This window comes from Felis catus, chromosome E1, assembly GCF_018350175.1.
Source record: "Felis catus isolate Fca126 chromosome E1, F.catus_Fca126_mat1.0, whole genome shotgun sequence".
Lineage (NCBI taxonomy): Eukaryota > Metazoa > Chordata > Mammalia > Carnivora > Felidae > Felis > Felis catus.
The window spans coordinates 37,913,338-37,927,923 of NC_058381.1; positions in this window are offsets into that span (position 1 = coordinate 37,913,338).

A 14,586-nucleotide genomic window follows, 5' to 3' on the forward strand; every position below is an offset into this window, starting at 1 on the left:
TCCACACGTTAGTGCAGGGACTTTTTCTTTGGCGTGTTCAATTTTTCCAGATAAGAAACTTCTGGTGTTCTGCCCAGACGTGGGAACCTTGTTTCTGCCTTTCTGTGCAGGGCACGGGTGGAAGGGGTCCACTGTGCTCCCACCTCCGCCCCTCTGCGCAACCTGTGCCTCCAAACCCCCTTTCCCCTCGTATCTTCTGTCTCCCTCCGTCCTGGTCTCTATGTCTGTGACTCTTCCTCAGCCCTTTTCTAGTCGTCCACAACTTTGCTGAAATCCTTTATCTGCTGAGATATCATTTTCTCAGTCCTTGTGGGTTGAGGTCTTCCTTCTTTCTTTATTACCATTTTAGTGGGATCTTAAAAGGGAGAGGAGACACAAGTCGTCACCCTTAACCGGAGGCCCCCACGCCTGGTTTACGTTGTCCCACTGCCGTCCTGGCTGCTGTGCAGAGAGCGGATTGTACATGGGCTGGAAGCAAGACCGTCAGCCAGGAGGCCACCGCCACCGCAGAGGTGGGCCATGAGGCGTCAGTAGGCCGGGCGTGGGGGCCGTGGAGATGCAGAGAAGTAGATACATTCAAGACACATTTAGACAGTGGTTTTAAAAGACGTCCACGGATTCTCTGATATGCCTCCCTCCAAGAGAGAAAACTTCGTTCTCCTCCCCGGGAATGCAGGCTGGCCTTAGTGACTCATTTCCAACAAATAGAATACAGCAGAATTAACAGCGTGTGACTTTGGACGCGAGATCAGAAAAGACCACTGCGACTTCTTCTTTGCTCTCTCTCTCTCTCAGATCACTCACTCCAGAGGAAGCCAAGCTGCCATGTTATAAGGACACTCAAGAGCTCTATCACGTACACATGACAAGGAATGTAGGCTTCCTGCCAACTGTCAGCACTAACGTAACAGGCGTGTGAATGAGCCCCCACCGGAGGCAGATCCTTCGGCCCAGGCAAGCTTCTAAGCGACTGTACCCTCACTGACATCTTGACCGCAACCTCATGAGAGGCTCTGAAGCCCCGCGAGTTCACTTCCGGATTCCCGACCCAGAGAAGCATGTGTTATGTGAGATAATAGAATGCTTATTATTTTAAGCCTCTCAGTTTGGGGAGTCATCTGTTCCATAGCAATAGATAACCAGCACAGGGGGTGAGGGGGAGAGAAATCAAAGGCTTATTCTGGGTTTGGGGCTTGAGCAACTGGGTAGATAGACAGTATTATGTATGGAAGTAGGGAAGCATGGGAGAGGAAAAGGACTAGAAATCACAATTTTGGATTTTGAAATGCCTTTTGGATATCAGGAATGGAGGTATCAGGTAGATGCTGACTATTATCTCTCCAGGCTGGAGAGATGATTGAGGGTCCCTGGCATGGGCTCATGGTTAAAGCCATGGACACCCAGGGAGAAAAGATGAGGGGTCTTGGACCAAGCCCTGGGGCCTCCAAACTTTAGAGGTAGGACGGAGGAGAAGGAATCGGACTAAGGAGAGGCTGGCAAGATGGGAGGAAACCCAGAAGACGGTGGCAACTCAAAGCCAAGAAGAGAGGGAATGGCAGGAACGGAAGAGAGATCAGGGAAGGGACTAGCTGCAGAGCAGGAAGTCCAAAGGAGCAGCTCCTCCCTGGTGACAGCGACTTCAAAGAAACCAGGCGTAACACTAAGCACAACTGTTTCCAGTTCTCGAGTGTCGACCAAACGCCCGGCACTTTAATGGATTTTCTTGTTGAACCATCACAGTAACTCTATGAGGTAAACATTATTGCCCCCATTACGCAGATGAGGAGACTGAGGGGCAGAGAGATTAGCTTGCTCAAGGTCATACAGTTTGTGAAATGGCAGAAACCAGATTGAAACTCAAGCATGTGGGACACTAAAGGCCACGGCCTTGACCCCAAGGTTTGTGCAGAATGCAAGGGGCCTGCCTTTTTTTTTTTTTTTTTGCATCTCCCAATGCATATTTCCAAAGTTTTTTTGCGCTGGACCCCCGCCCCCCCAGAAACCTAAGCAAATGTGAGCCCAACAGGTGAGTGTTCCTAGAGAGTGTACGAAGAAAGACAGCAGAGGCAGACAGAGGCCTCTGCAGAAGCAGGGAAGGGCAGGACAGGACAGGAGATCTGTGCCTTTTGACTTTAAAGGAGCAGCATGCAAATTATATTCAAAGCAATATGCAAATGATATGTAAATTACATTGCGAATGAGCATCTGTTCTTTTTGAGTCAACCGCTCAAGCACTTTTGGGTGAGCCCGCCCCAGCTTTCTCCCAGGGTTGTCCAGGGTCAGGGACCCTTGCAGGGTCTATTAACTAAACTGCAGAAGTGGCACGCACCTCCCCCCACGGCAAACTGGGCTCTGGACCGGAAGGAGAGAGCTGCCCGCCATGTCCAGGTGAGTTGTTTGTTTATGCATTCATCCGACAAATACCTGTAAAGTGCCTACTTGGTGCAGAGGCAGATGCTGTAGAAAGGTAGAAGAGGGGCGCCTGGGTGGCGCAGTCGGTTAAGCGTCCGACTTCAGCTCAGGTCACGATCTCGTGGTCCGTGAGTTCGAGCCCCGCGTCAGGCTCTGGTCTGATGGCTCAGAGCCTGGAGCCTGCTTCCGATTCTGTGTCTCCCTCTCTCTCTGCCCTCCCCCGTTCATGCTCTGTCTCTCTCTGTCTCAAAAATAAATAAATGTTAAAAAAAAATTTTTTTTAATTAAAAAAAAAAGAAAGGTAGAAGACTCATTATCTCTGACTTATGGGAACATATCCTAGAGGGGGAAATAGATACAGTAAAGACCTCAGCATCATCTAGAGTCTAGACCAAGGCTTCTCAACTTAGCGTATTGACATTCGGCTCTAGGCTTCTCTGTTGAGGGGGACTTTCCTGTGCATCACAGGACGTTTAGCAGCATCCCTGGTCTCTCTCTATCCATCAGATGCCAATAGCACCCTCCCCCTAGTCATGACAACCAAAAATGTCCCCAGACATTGCCAAATGTCCCCTGGAGCGGGCGGGGGATCGGGAGAGGACCACGATCACCCCAGCGGCTGAGAACCACTGCTCAAAACTCTAGGCCTTGTACTCTTTGGGTGAGTCTACATATTCATTGAGCTCAGAGTTCAGCTCCAAGGGCCCAGCTGGTTCCATGTTTTTGTACTTGAACTGTTGTAGAGGCCAGTCTTTCTCAAATTTCGCGTCTAATTCCTTTCCACCAAACATGACCCTCCACTGACACCCAGGCCCCCACTCTGAGCAGGTGCTGTTACCCAGTCCAGCCCCCAGAGATTCTTGAGGAGCATTCAAGGTCACCCCCAAACTAAATTGGCCCCAGCCTCGAGCCCTTCAGGTTTGCATGTCTGCTTTTTAGCATCATTCTGTCTCTTGTCATCGAGTTGTCACGTGTGGGACTGTCACTTGCACTCCTATCTCTGCCGGCCCTCATTCCTTTTGATTGGCAGCTTCCAGGAGGTAAGAAACCAGATTTTGCAGATCAGTGTTTTTCCAACTGTGCTCTGCTAAGCGCTAGGAGTCCTGCGGGGCCTCTCAGAAGCCCCTAGGGGGGAGGCGGGAGGGGTAGGAGAGGCTTCCAAGAGGTAGGAGGAATAGAGCAGGCGGGTCTCACCAGCTCCCCACCAGTTGGATGTCTCCTGGCTTTGTTCCTCTCTGCTTCTGCATGATACCCTTTGGACAAAAAGTCCCAGGTGTAAAAGGCTTTTGCAAACCACTGACCTAGATGGGGCGCACTGTGAGGAGCAGAGAGCTCCCCAACATGTACTATATCTGTGCTTTCGTGCACAGCTTGGTGGAGTCCATCGTGGCCGTTTGGAAGCCCGTAAAGGTTCCTTTCCGGCTCCTTATTATTGGGTGGATGGTGGGGATGCCGACAGGGGAGGATCCCTTGACGTTCCAGCCGAGCCCCATGCGGGCACAGCAATGGACCAGAGAGGCAAAACAGGCTTCCAGGTTTCCATATCAAACCATGATGCCTTTTCCTGGGTGGAGGCAGCAGCCAACCCCAGGACGGGGGACCCCTTCCTAATCCCCCAAGGTAGCAGAACAGAGAGTCTTTGCACTGAAGTGGCAGCAGTAAGAACCGAAGCAAGACCCCAGGAAGAACTCCCCAACTTGGTACCCGGGGGGGCGGGGGGTGGGGGGGGAGCAACGGGGAACAGCTGTGGAGCAGGCAGCTCTGGGGCAGGAGGGTGTCCCAGCTGCAGGCTGAGAGATAATCACACACACCCTCCCCCCCCCTTCCTGGTCCCTACCCCCAACCAGATAAACCTCCAGGGCCAGAGCAGGGGAGGGGGATGGTGAGCAGGATCTGGGGCCAGGCCCCATCCTGCCCTTTCTAAGAAGCCCTTTCTATAGGAGCCTTGCCAGACTACAGCAGAATGTGTGGGGATCTTGTTCCCAGGGGTCTGAGGGACGGAGCCGGGCTCTCCCTTCTCCTCCCGACCTCCCGGCCCCACTGAACCTCTGGACGCGGACACAATCAGGCACTTCATGCCTCCCAAGGGTCAGAATGAAAGGCCTGTGTCTGTCTGCGCTCCCCTCCCCCTCCCCCTTCCATCTTCAGATTTTTCCATCTGCCCTTGGGGCACAGCCTCATCTTTCCCCTGCCTTTCCCCCCTCCTGCCCGCTAAGTTCTTTACAAATATCTGGGAACAGAAAAGATTGCCCTCAATACGCTGCACTGCTTTCCACTCACTCAGGTCTCTGACATGCCCGGGAGGGAGCAAAGTTGCCGATGGTCCTCCTCTGTCACTCACAGGAGCCCAGAGACCTCAATGACACCAGAAGGTCGCACGGCACTGGCCAGACTCACTGTTCTCCTGCCTATCTCCTCCCACCCGCTCTGTCCACCTCCACGGTTTGCCCTGTGACTTGCCGCTTCTCCCTGGAGCCAAAGGGCTCCTTCCCACTGGAAAATCCCCAGACACTGAAACGACGGTGACCCGGAGGAACGGCTGAACCTAAAATAGCAAGTTCAAATCAGAGTTCACCCTTCCAATGGCTAAGTGCCCCTAGCAAGGGAGGCTCCCTCTGCAGGTGGGGGGGGGGGGTGCTGATCTCTGATCTGTTCTCCCCACCCCCACCCCAATGCCAAAGCCAGACAAGCAGCCAGGAACTGGCGTCACCATTCTCCAGTCCCCCAGACACTCGTCCCACCGTCACCACCCGTGAGCAATCGTTCCGGGGCCTGACATTCTGTCGGTTTCACGCCACCTCCCAGGGCCCCAGCCAGGAGCGCTTCCTGGATAAAATATTAAACATGCAAATCTGAGACAGTGCCTTAACGAGCGACAGACTGCACGACCACAGCCTGGCAAACGAGACGCACGCCGTCCGGGGGTGGGGGAGTGAGAAGTATATATAGATATAGACTTTGGATCTCTCTGTGCAACGTGTGTATGAGGCAGAAAACAGCAGGCATGGAAAACTACCGCAGCAGCCTCCAGCTGGGGTGGCCTAAGGTCGGCAGGCGGCTGGTGGGGAGGGAGGGTCAGGAGGATCCCCAAAGCCAGCTCAGAGTGGGGATGACAAAAGCCCTTTGTGCTTGGATTCTGTGCGGAGGGGGCCAGAGATACAGGGCAGGGGGGCCAGCATTTGGTTCTGGAGAAGGAAATCGGTGAGAGGCAAGGCCTCCAGAAAGAAGAAAGTTGGGAGACAGGAGACAGAGGTCTTGGGAATCACAGGGAGAGCACCTCAACTCTCATGGGGCTCTGGGGGCCCTTTAGCACCCACATCGGTCTGGGCGTCACCCATTGCACGGGGCCGGTGTCATTCTGCCTTGATCCAAGCTGACATGAAGTTGACGATGATGCGACTCAAACTTTACGGTGTCATGTGAATCGCGGCGGTCTGGTTACCACCACAGCTGCCTATATACAGAAGGTCTGGGTGGGGCCCGAGATTCCGCATTTCCAGCAATTCTCAGGTGATGCCAGTGCTGCTGGCCCGTGAACTCCGATCGAGCAGCAAGCGTCTGCAAGGACTTAGAACACATGGGGCTCGCTTGGTTCGGATGGACCTAGAACCCACACGAGTCTCCAGGGGCCCTGGGCACTGATGAAGATAGTATCTGTCCACCGTGTCCGGTTGGTCAAGGAATTACAACCAAGCGGCACCGACCTGGGCCTAAGTCGACGTGGCACTCCCAGCCCAGAGTGTCAAGGAGCCCCATGAGCCCACACTCCACACTGGAGTCCCCAGGGCTCCAGACTCACTGGAGCTCACAGGGCCCGTGGTGACACAGAGTCTAGGGCGCTTGAACTAACGAATACGGGGCCCACATGGCTTCAGAGTATCATGGAGCCCATGAGAAATTAGATTGAAGTAGAGAAATTAGACCCCGGGCCTACAGGGGTCTGGGCTGACTTGGAACCCCCAAAGGACTAAGCTGACACCCACATTGGCACAGGGTGATGTGGAGTGCACAAGGGTTTGGACTGACGGGGAACCTTTTTAAAAAAAAATTTTGTAAATGTTTATTTATTTTTGACAGAGAGAGAGAGACGGAGCATGAGCAGGGAAGGGGCAGAGAGAGAGGGAGACATAGAATCCGAAGCAGGGTCCAGGCTCTGAGCTGTCAGCACAGAGCCCGACGTGGGGCTCGAACCCACGAACAGCCAGATCATGACCAGAACCTGATGCGGGGCTCAAACCCACGAACAGGCAGATCACAACCAGAGCCGAAGTCAGACACTCAAGCAACTGAGCCACCCAGGCACCCGGTAAAGCCCCTGACTTAAAGAAAGTTCTGCAGCGTGGGCCCCAGACACGGCAGGGGCTCTCCGCCGACTCCTGGGATGCAGAAGACGAAGACGGGAAGGGAGGGGCGGGATGCTGCGGAAGGAAGGGGAGGGATGGGAGCCGAGCCGCCAGCTCTGGAGCTGCTGTGAGCCTGTTGGCCACCGGCTGAGTGGTACTTGGCTGGGCCCCATGGGGAAGGTGTTGAGAGAGAAGGTGCTGCCTCCGCCCCAGCAGCTCGGATGGAGGAGGAAGCAGGAAGGTGGAGGCGGGGCCGGGGCGGCACAGGGACCTGGCACGGGGAGAACATGTCCTACCCGAGGAGGCCTGGCATCGGGTAGGGGGCCCCACTGCCGTATCCGGGGCCCTGGCGTTCTGATTCCCAGTTCCCAGCGCACACAGGGACATGCAGGGCTGTGGGGTTAGGGCTTAGGGGCCCCCAAGGGGGTCCAGCACTGGGGGAAAAGACAAACAAGGGTCTCCCTGGTTAGGGAACTTGGGGCCCAAAGGAGTAAGGATCTCACTCCCTGGGATGGGAGACCCTTCCCATGCAGCCAGGTCCCTTGGCAGCGTGCCCTGACCTTGTTGTGTCCTTCCCCAGGGAAAAGAAAAAAAGAATGGAGGTTTCTTTCTCCCCAGATCTCTGGCAAAGACCCCTCCCCCCATCAGTACCTGGGGACAGAAGGTCTCCATCTTTTTCTTAATGAAATCTAGCCCTCCCTCTCCCATCTGACCAGACAGCCCTCAATCCTCTACCCCACCCAGGCAAGAGGCCACTCAGGGTCTACCTGCCGCTTCCCTTTACCTCCAGGTCAAGGGAGAGAAAGGAGGAATGGAGGGAGGGGTGTCGCTATGGATTCTTGCTGCAGCAGGTTTCAGGCCAGAGGGACCCCAGCCTCTTTTCCAAGGGAAAAAGAGACCTTTTTCTTGACCAAAGTTCCAGACATCTGTTTCGTGCAACATCTGGCTTCCCCACCCCACTAGGCCCAGGCCGGGTCGCCCCCCACATCTCGCCTTCTGCCTTTCTCCACTACCCCCACTCCTGGTCCCTATGTGATAAGGTTCTCCCCTACATGCGCTCCTTTCTTTATCCCCCTCCCCCAGGGCAGGTGTCAGGAAGAGGCTGGGGGCTCCCAGGTCCAAGGATACCTTTTCCTGTGCCCTCCGCTTCCTCCACCCCTGCCCTCTTTCCCCATTCGGCCTGTTACTGCTGGAGAATCGATCCCTAACTTCACTCCCGCATGCACGCTGACCTAGTTTCTGCCTCAGAGGGGACACAGCCTTACACACTCCTGGACACAGAGCCCTGCGTAGCCAAGAGTCAGACACACGCCCAGTGCGCTTGGGATCACCAGACACAGGCGTGCGTCGCCAACACACTCAGACTTATCACACATGTGTGCATGTCTGCATGTCCAGAGATGCCTCCCCTGCTCAGGAACACGTCGGGGACCGCCTCATGGGCACACACACACAAGGCTCCCTTGTTCACAGGACCAATGGACCCACATGGACAGACATACAGGCCCACATAAGCCACAGATACAATTCCCCACAGAGGCTCCCCACTCCCTCTCCAGCTCGTGCTTGGAGGTCCCCATCTTCCAGGCCAGGAAAACACCGAAGGAGGCACATGGCTCCCCTGCTGCCATGCTGCCACCGCCACGGGGTCGGGAATCACCCCAAACCCAGGAATGGATCCCCAGGGCCCCCTCTTCCCTCCACTGGGCCCACCCGAGGGACCCGAGATACCTTATTTCCCCGTGACGGGACCCTGTGCCTCCACGAGAGGGATCAAGGGTGGCGGCTACTTCTCTTCCGTTTTCCTGGCAATAAAGTTAAGGTCGTGAGGCCGTGGTCTATTGACATCACAGGAGGTGAGGGAAAACACCCCCTACTATAGGTCCTCGGGCATCTTAATCCCTCAGATGTTCCTCTGCGAAAGCGAAGACCTGATCGCACAGGTAGAGGATATGAAAGCCTTTGTAAATGGCTAAGCTCTGCCACATAAATGTAAGAGGTCATATTCAGTCTGCCTGTCGATGTCTGTGTGGGGGTAGAGGGGATCTCCCACATCTGCCTCCCAACAGCCCTGTCTTGGGCTGCAGGAAGTCACCGGGCCCAGGAGGACACGGGGACTGAGGCCCAGGGAGGACAGGCTAGGGGCAGAGGGAAGGCTCATGCCACTATCTGCCTTGCCCACACCCCCATATTTCAAAGACTCTGGCTCTTCACTCCCAGAATGCCTCTCCGCCCCAAGTCCTGCTGTCATCCTGGGTGGCCTTGGGGTCCCTGCAAAGCTGGAAAGGTAAGCAGCCTCCACTAGCCAACCTCCCCCACTTCCAGTCCTCCCTCCTTCCGTGCAGCCGCTCTGTGCCCTCCCCAACGCCCTCCATGCTTCTCAGTTTCCTACTGAATTCTTGCCCCCCACCCCTGGCTTAACTGCCTTCCCTGTCCAACCTCTGGATCCATCCCTTCAGACCTTCCTTCTCATGATCTCTGACCTCCTCTGCTTATAAAAGGAAAAAATCCCGCCCTGCCCTTGCCCACCTGCCTGCTGCACTCCTAGACCCCAGAGGCTCCGTTCAGCTGGGAAAAGCTCCCACCCCCAGGAAGTCTGGTGCCTCCACCAGCTCTGGGGTTCCAACTGTCTCTGTATTGTCAGCAGATTCCTTCTCTCAGCTGAGCTCTACCCAAGCGTCTCCCCTCCCCCATGACACCCCTCAACCTAGTCTCCTACTTCTCAGAGCAAATGGAAGCTCTCTGGAAAGTCCTTTTGCCTCCCTGCTCCCACAGCTGCCAACTTGCCCGTCTTCACGCTTGTCTGCTCTTTGTCTCTTGTGTGTGCGCGTGTGTCTGTGTGTGTGTGTGTGTGTGTGTGTCTGTGTGCATATGCACGTGAGTCAGAGCAAGTCTGGGAACACACGTTTCCCTCCCTGTCCACCTGAGCTCATGGTCTCAGCCCCTGCCCCTCCACGGAGGCCTCCCTCACTCATCCTTTTCCCAGTGTCTCCAACCTCCCAATGTCCCCCAGCTCCACCATAACCTGCCTTCTCCGGGTCTCCTTCCAGATCCTTCTCTATCTCTTTCCTTCACATCCACGTTCCTCAAAGAGATGGCGGCACCTGCTGTCTCTACTTCCTTACCTCCCATTTCACCCAGAGCACCCCCTGGAAGGGCTCGCTAGAGTCACCAGTGACCTACCTCCTTGTTGCCAAGGCCGGCAGACGGTCTTCATTCCTTATTTTATCTGATCTTTGTGCAACATTCAACACTGTCCCCCTCTTTCTCTTTCTTGATATACTGTCCTCCCTTGGCTCTTGTATTAGTTAGGATAAGTTATAGTGTATTATGTGGGCTAGGGTGTTATTATATTGCATTTTAATTTTATATGGTGCTAGCCTACTAATTTTTTATTAGGCTAATCAATGGCGTTAGTTGGGTTATATGCTAAATTGTATTAGCTGAGTTAGGCTGAGTTGTGTTAGTCAAGCTAAACTCCTATAACAAAGAATCCAAAAAAGACAGTGGCTTAAAAATGTAAGGCTTTCTTCACACATTCAGAGCGAACATTCCAGGGCAGTGGGGACCCACTGGGCAGGCATTCGGAGACCCAGGTTCTTTCTGTGGTGTTGCTGCACTGCCCCCTAGGGCATTATTGGTGACTCAAGACTGGAGCTGGGTGGCCACCATGCTGGGCTCCAGCGCAGGAAAGGGAAAAAGAGTGTAGAAAAGGGATATCTAGGGGTGCCTGGGTGGCTCTTGATTTCGGCTCAGGTCACAAGCTCACAGTTTGTGAGTTCGAGCCCCGTGTTGGGCTCTGCGTTGGCAGGGCAGAGACTGCTTGAGATTCTCTGTCTCCCCCCCCCGCCCCTCCCCTGCTCGCTCTCTGTCTCTCTCTCTCAAAATAAGTAAACATTGGGGCGCCTGGGTGGCGCAGTCGGTTGAGCGTCCGACTTCAGCCAGGTCACGATCTCGCGGTCTGTGAGTTCGAGCCCCGCGTCAGGCTCTGGGCTGATGGCTCAGAGCCTGGAGCCTGCTTCCGATTCTGTGTCTCCCTCTCTCTCTGCCCCTCCCTCGTTCATGCTCTGTCTCTCTCTGTCCCAAAAATAAATAAACGTTGAAAAAAAAAATTAAAAAAAAATAAGTAAACATTAAAGAAGAAAGAAAGAAAAGGTATATCTAGGGTCTTAAAGCGTCCACACTACCTCCCCCTGGCACCCCACTGGAGGGAGCGAAATCACATGGCCACACCTGACCGCGAGGGAGGCTGGGAGGCGAGTCAGCTGGGCAGCCATGGGAGCACAGATTCTGGTGGCCAACCAACAGTGGTCGCCACAGCCTCCTTGTCCTCCGTCCTACCTCCTAGCTGTCCTTCTCACCTTCATTAGTGTCCCGCACCGTTCTCTTCTTGGATCTCTCTTCAGTTGACACACATTACCTGGTCATTCTTGCCCAGTCATATGCAAACGACTCCAAACATTTCTATCTCTAGTCCAGATTTCCCTCTTGAGCAGCAGGCCCACCAGGGCACCATGGGCCCAAATCTGGGATCGCAGCCAGACTCCCAGGCTCCTCTTCTCCATCCGTCACCAATGCTGGTATTTCTATTGTATAAAGGCCTCTCCGATGAGGACTCTGTTCTCCTTCTCCCTGCTGACTCTTCCACCCTTTCTCACAGCTTCCAAGCTGGTCTCCCTGCCTCCACCTGCCCCCCAATACTTCGCACCATCCTCCGGCGAAACGTGAGCATGCGTCAAGGCCCTAAGCCCTCTTCTCTTCTCCCTTTTCGGTCTTTCCCTGAGCCCCGAAGCAAATCTGATTGTCACAGCCCCGCTTGGCCATCTCTGGCTCCCCAGTGCTCTGAGAACAAGCCAAAATCCTTACCTCGGCCCACAAGGCCCTGCAAGACCTGGCCCTGCCCCGGTGCAGCCTCACCCCCTACTCTAGGCTCCGGCCACACTCAGTTCTTTGATGCACCTAATGCCCCCAGCCCCAGGACCATTATCCAGCTGTCCCTCCTGCCTGGAACACTCTCCCCACCACCCCTCTCTCTGTCATGAACTCCTAGTCATCTTTCTGAGCTAATCACGAAGATTGCTTCCCCAGAGGCACCTCTGCTCTCCCTGATGACGGCAACCCCCCCCCCCACCGGGCGTAGCCTCTGGCCCCTGGCACACCTCTTTCACAGTGCTTGTCTCAGCTGTGTGATTATTGACTACGATCTGTCTGCCCCCCAGCCCTCTGCCCCCCAGCCCGCAAGCTCCAGAAAGCCAGGACCCTGCCTATTTTGCTCACGGTGTCACTCAATGCTTGGTTCAATGCCCTGCGCATAGTAGTGGCTCAGTTAATATTTGTCAAACAAAAAATAAGTAAAGGAAAATTTATGATGGCCACAATCTGATTGGAGCCTTCAGAGGCTCCTTGTTGCCTTCAGAATAAACTCCTTACCCTGACACACAAGATCTTTTGTGATCTGACCTCTGTCTACCTCATCTCTTGTCACATGTACCCTGTGTTATGGGCAGTAGGATCTGTCTGAGTCCCATTCAAGGGGGCCTAGGTGGCTCGGTCAGTTGTGTCCGGCTCTTGATTTCGGCTCAGGTCATGATCTCTCGTTTCATGGGCTCGAGCCCTGTGTCGGGCTCTGCGCTGACAGCGTGGAGCCTGCTTGGAAGTCTCTCTCTCTCCCTCTCTCTCTGCCCCTCCACCGCTCATGCATGCATATGCAGTCTCTCTCTCTCTCTCTCTTTGAATGAATAAATATTTTTTCAATGAATAAATAAATGAATGAATAAATATTTTTCTCTTTCTCTCAGTGAATAAATAAATATTTTTTAAAAAAGAGTCCCATTCACTCAAGCTCCCATTCACTTCGTGCTCTGACTTCAGCGCCTCCCTGGACCTCTTCACTTCATGAATTCCTATGTATGTTTGAGACACAACTCAGATATCTCCTCCTCTGGGAAATCCTCCCTGATCCCCCAGGCCTCCTACATGTTCCATTGTGCCCCCGGCCTCACTGATCTTGATCTTGTCATGCAGTACTGGGGCTGTTTGCTCATTCGTCTCTCTCCCTTACTAAGCTGGGAGTGAAATACAAGGTTTTAGCCATTTCTCATCTCCAGCCCGTAACCCATTGTCCAATTAATGCTTGGGTAAATGTTAGCGCCCTTCACTTCTCCGCTGCCCCTCCCAATGTCTTTAAAACTGGGCCACACAGCTTTATATACAAAGCTAAAAACTGGAAATGACCCAAACATCCATGAGCAGAATATACAAATTGTGGAATATTCATCCCATAGAAATCTACATGGCAATGAAAAGAATAAACAACTACCACATGAAACAATAAGATGAATACCATTGTATAAGGCTGAACAGAAGAAGCCAGGACCAAAAAAGGACCTTTCAATTCTATGAAGGTTAAAAACAGTTAAAGTGAATCTGCAGCGACAGAGGCCAGCAAGGTGGCTACGTCCAGGTCAGGGGACTGACTGGGACTAAGTCTGAGGGAGCTACTCAGAGGGCTAGACTAGAAACGGGTAGTGATCACACAGGTATGTGCATGTGTAAATGTTAATCAAACAGGCCTTTTGCGCATTTGAAAGTAGATAACTTTACCTGTGTTTTTTTTTAAAAATAAAGACTCTTTTTTTATGTTTATTTAAAAAAAAATTTTTTTTAATGTTTATTTTTCTTAGAGTGAGACAGAGCGCAAGGAGGGGAGGGGCGGAGAGAGAGGGAGACACAGAATCCAAAGCAGGCTCCAAGCTCCGAGCTGTCAGCACAGCCTGACACGGGGTTCGAACCCATGAACCGGGAGATCATGACCTGGGCTGAAATCAAGAGTCGGATGCTGACGCACCCCCATCTCTATTTTTTTTTTAAGTGCTATAATTTTGCAATTGATTATCACGGATAACAAAAACCTCTGGTGTCTGAGAGTCACTTCTTGCTACAGAGTCCTCTGGTTTTAGGTGGTGATATCACACATCCCTCTCCCCATGCCCAGAAAGGGTAAACCACTCAGCTAGAGTAGCCCAGCATGTCTGTGGAGAGCCCACACCCTAAGGAGGAGGCTGCATGTCCTGCTTCTTCCATGCAGCTTAAGGCCCCTCAGGGTCAGGTTCTGTGTCTTTGTGTCTCTGGCACAGAGTTCTGTGACCCCCAGGTATTGGCGGGAGGCTCCCTCTGGTCTGTAACTGGTCGCTGCTGGGGTAGTAAAACATGGCAGCAGTGTGGTCATTACGGGCACAGACTCCATCAGCACAATTCAGAGAGGCCCGACCTCTCTGTAGCTCAGTTTCCTCAACTGCCAAATGGGGATACTGATAGTACCTACCTCTTACCGTCCTGAGGATTAGATGAGTAGCTAAGCATAAAGCACTGAGAACAGCACCTGCCTCCACGCAAGTGCCATGTAAGTGTTTGCTATGACGCCCGCTATTAGGGGAAAACCCAGTCAGAGGGCCCAGAATTAAACTGCTCTTCCACTGGCTGTGTGACCTCAGGCAAATCGATTAACCTCTCTGAGCCTCCATTTCCTCATCTATTTAACAGAGATAAGAATACCCATCGATTGTTATGAAAGCAAGGACACCTGCAAAGCACCGCAGTTCCTCGAATGCAGAGATCTTGTCCTACACATCCCTCTCCCCAGGCCCCAGCCCGGAGAGGTAGGTGTTCAATAGCTTAGAAGACTTACCGCCTTCCCCACCCACCCTCTCCAGCCTCTGGTGCTAGCAGACAGCAGCATCTAGTGGAAGCCTCTGGAACTGCATCCTGGCCAAGTGCCACTCCCCAAGCTGCAGTCCAGCCCTTTAAATATAAATAAGCCTTTTTAAAATGT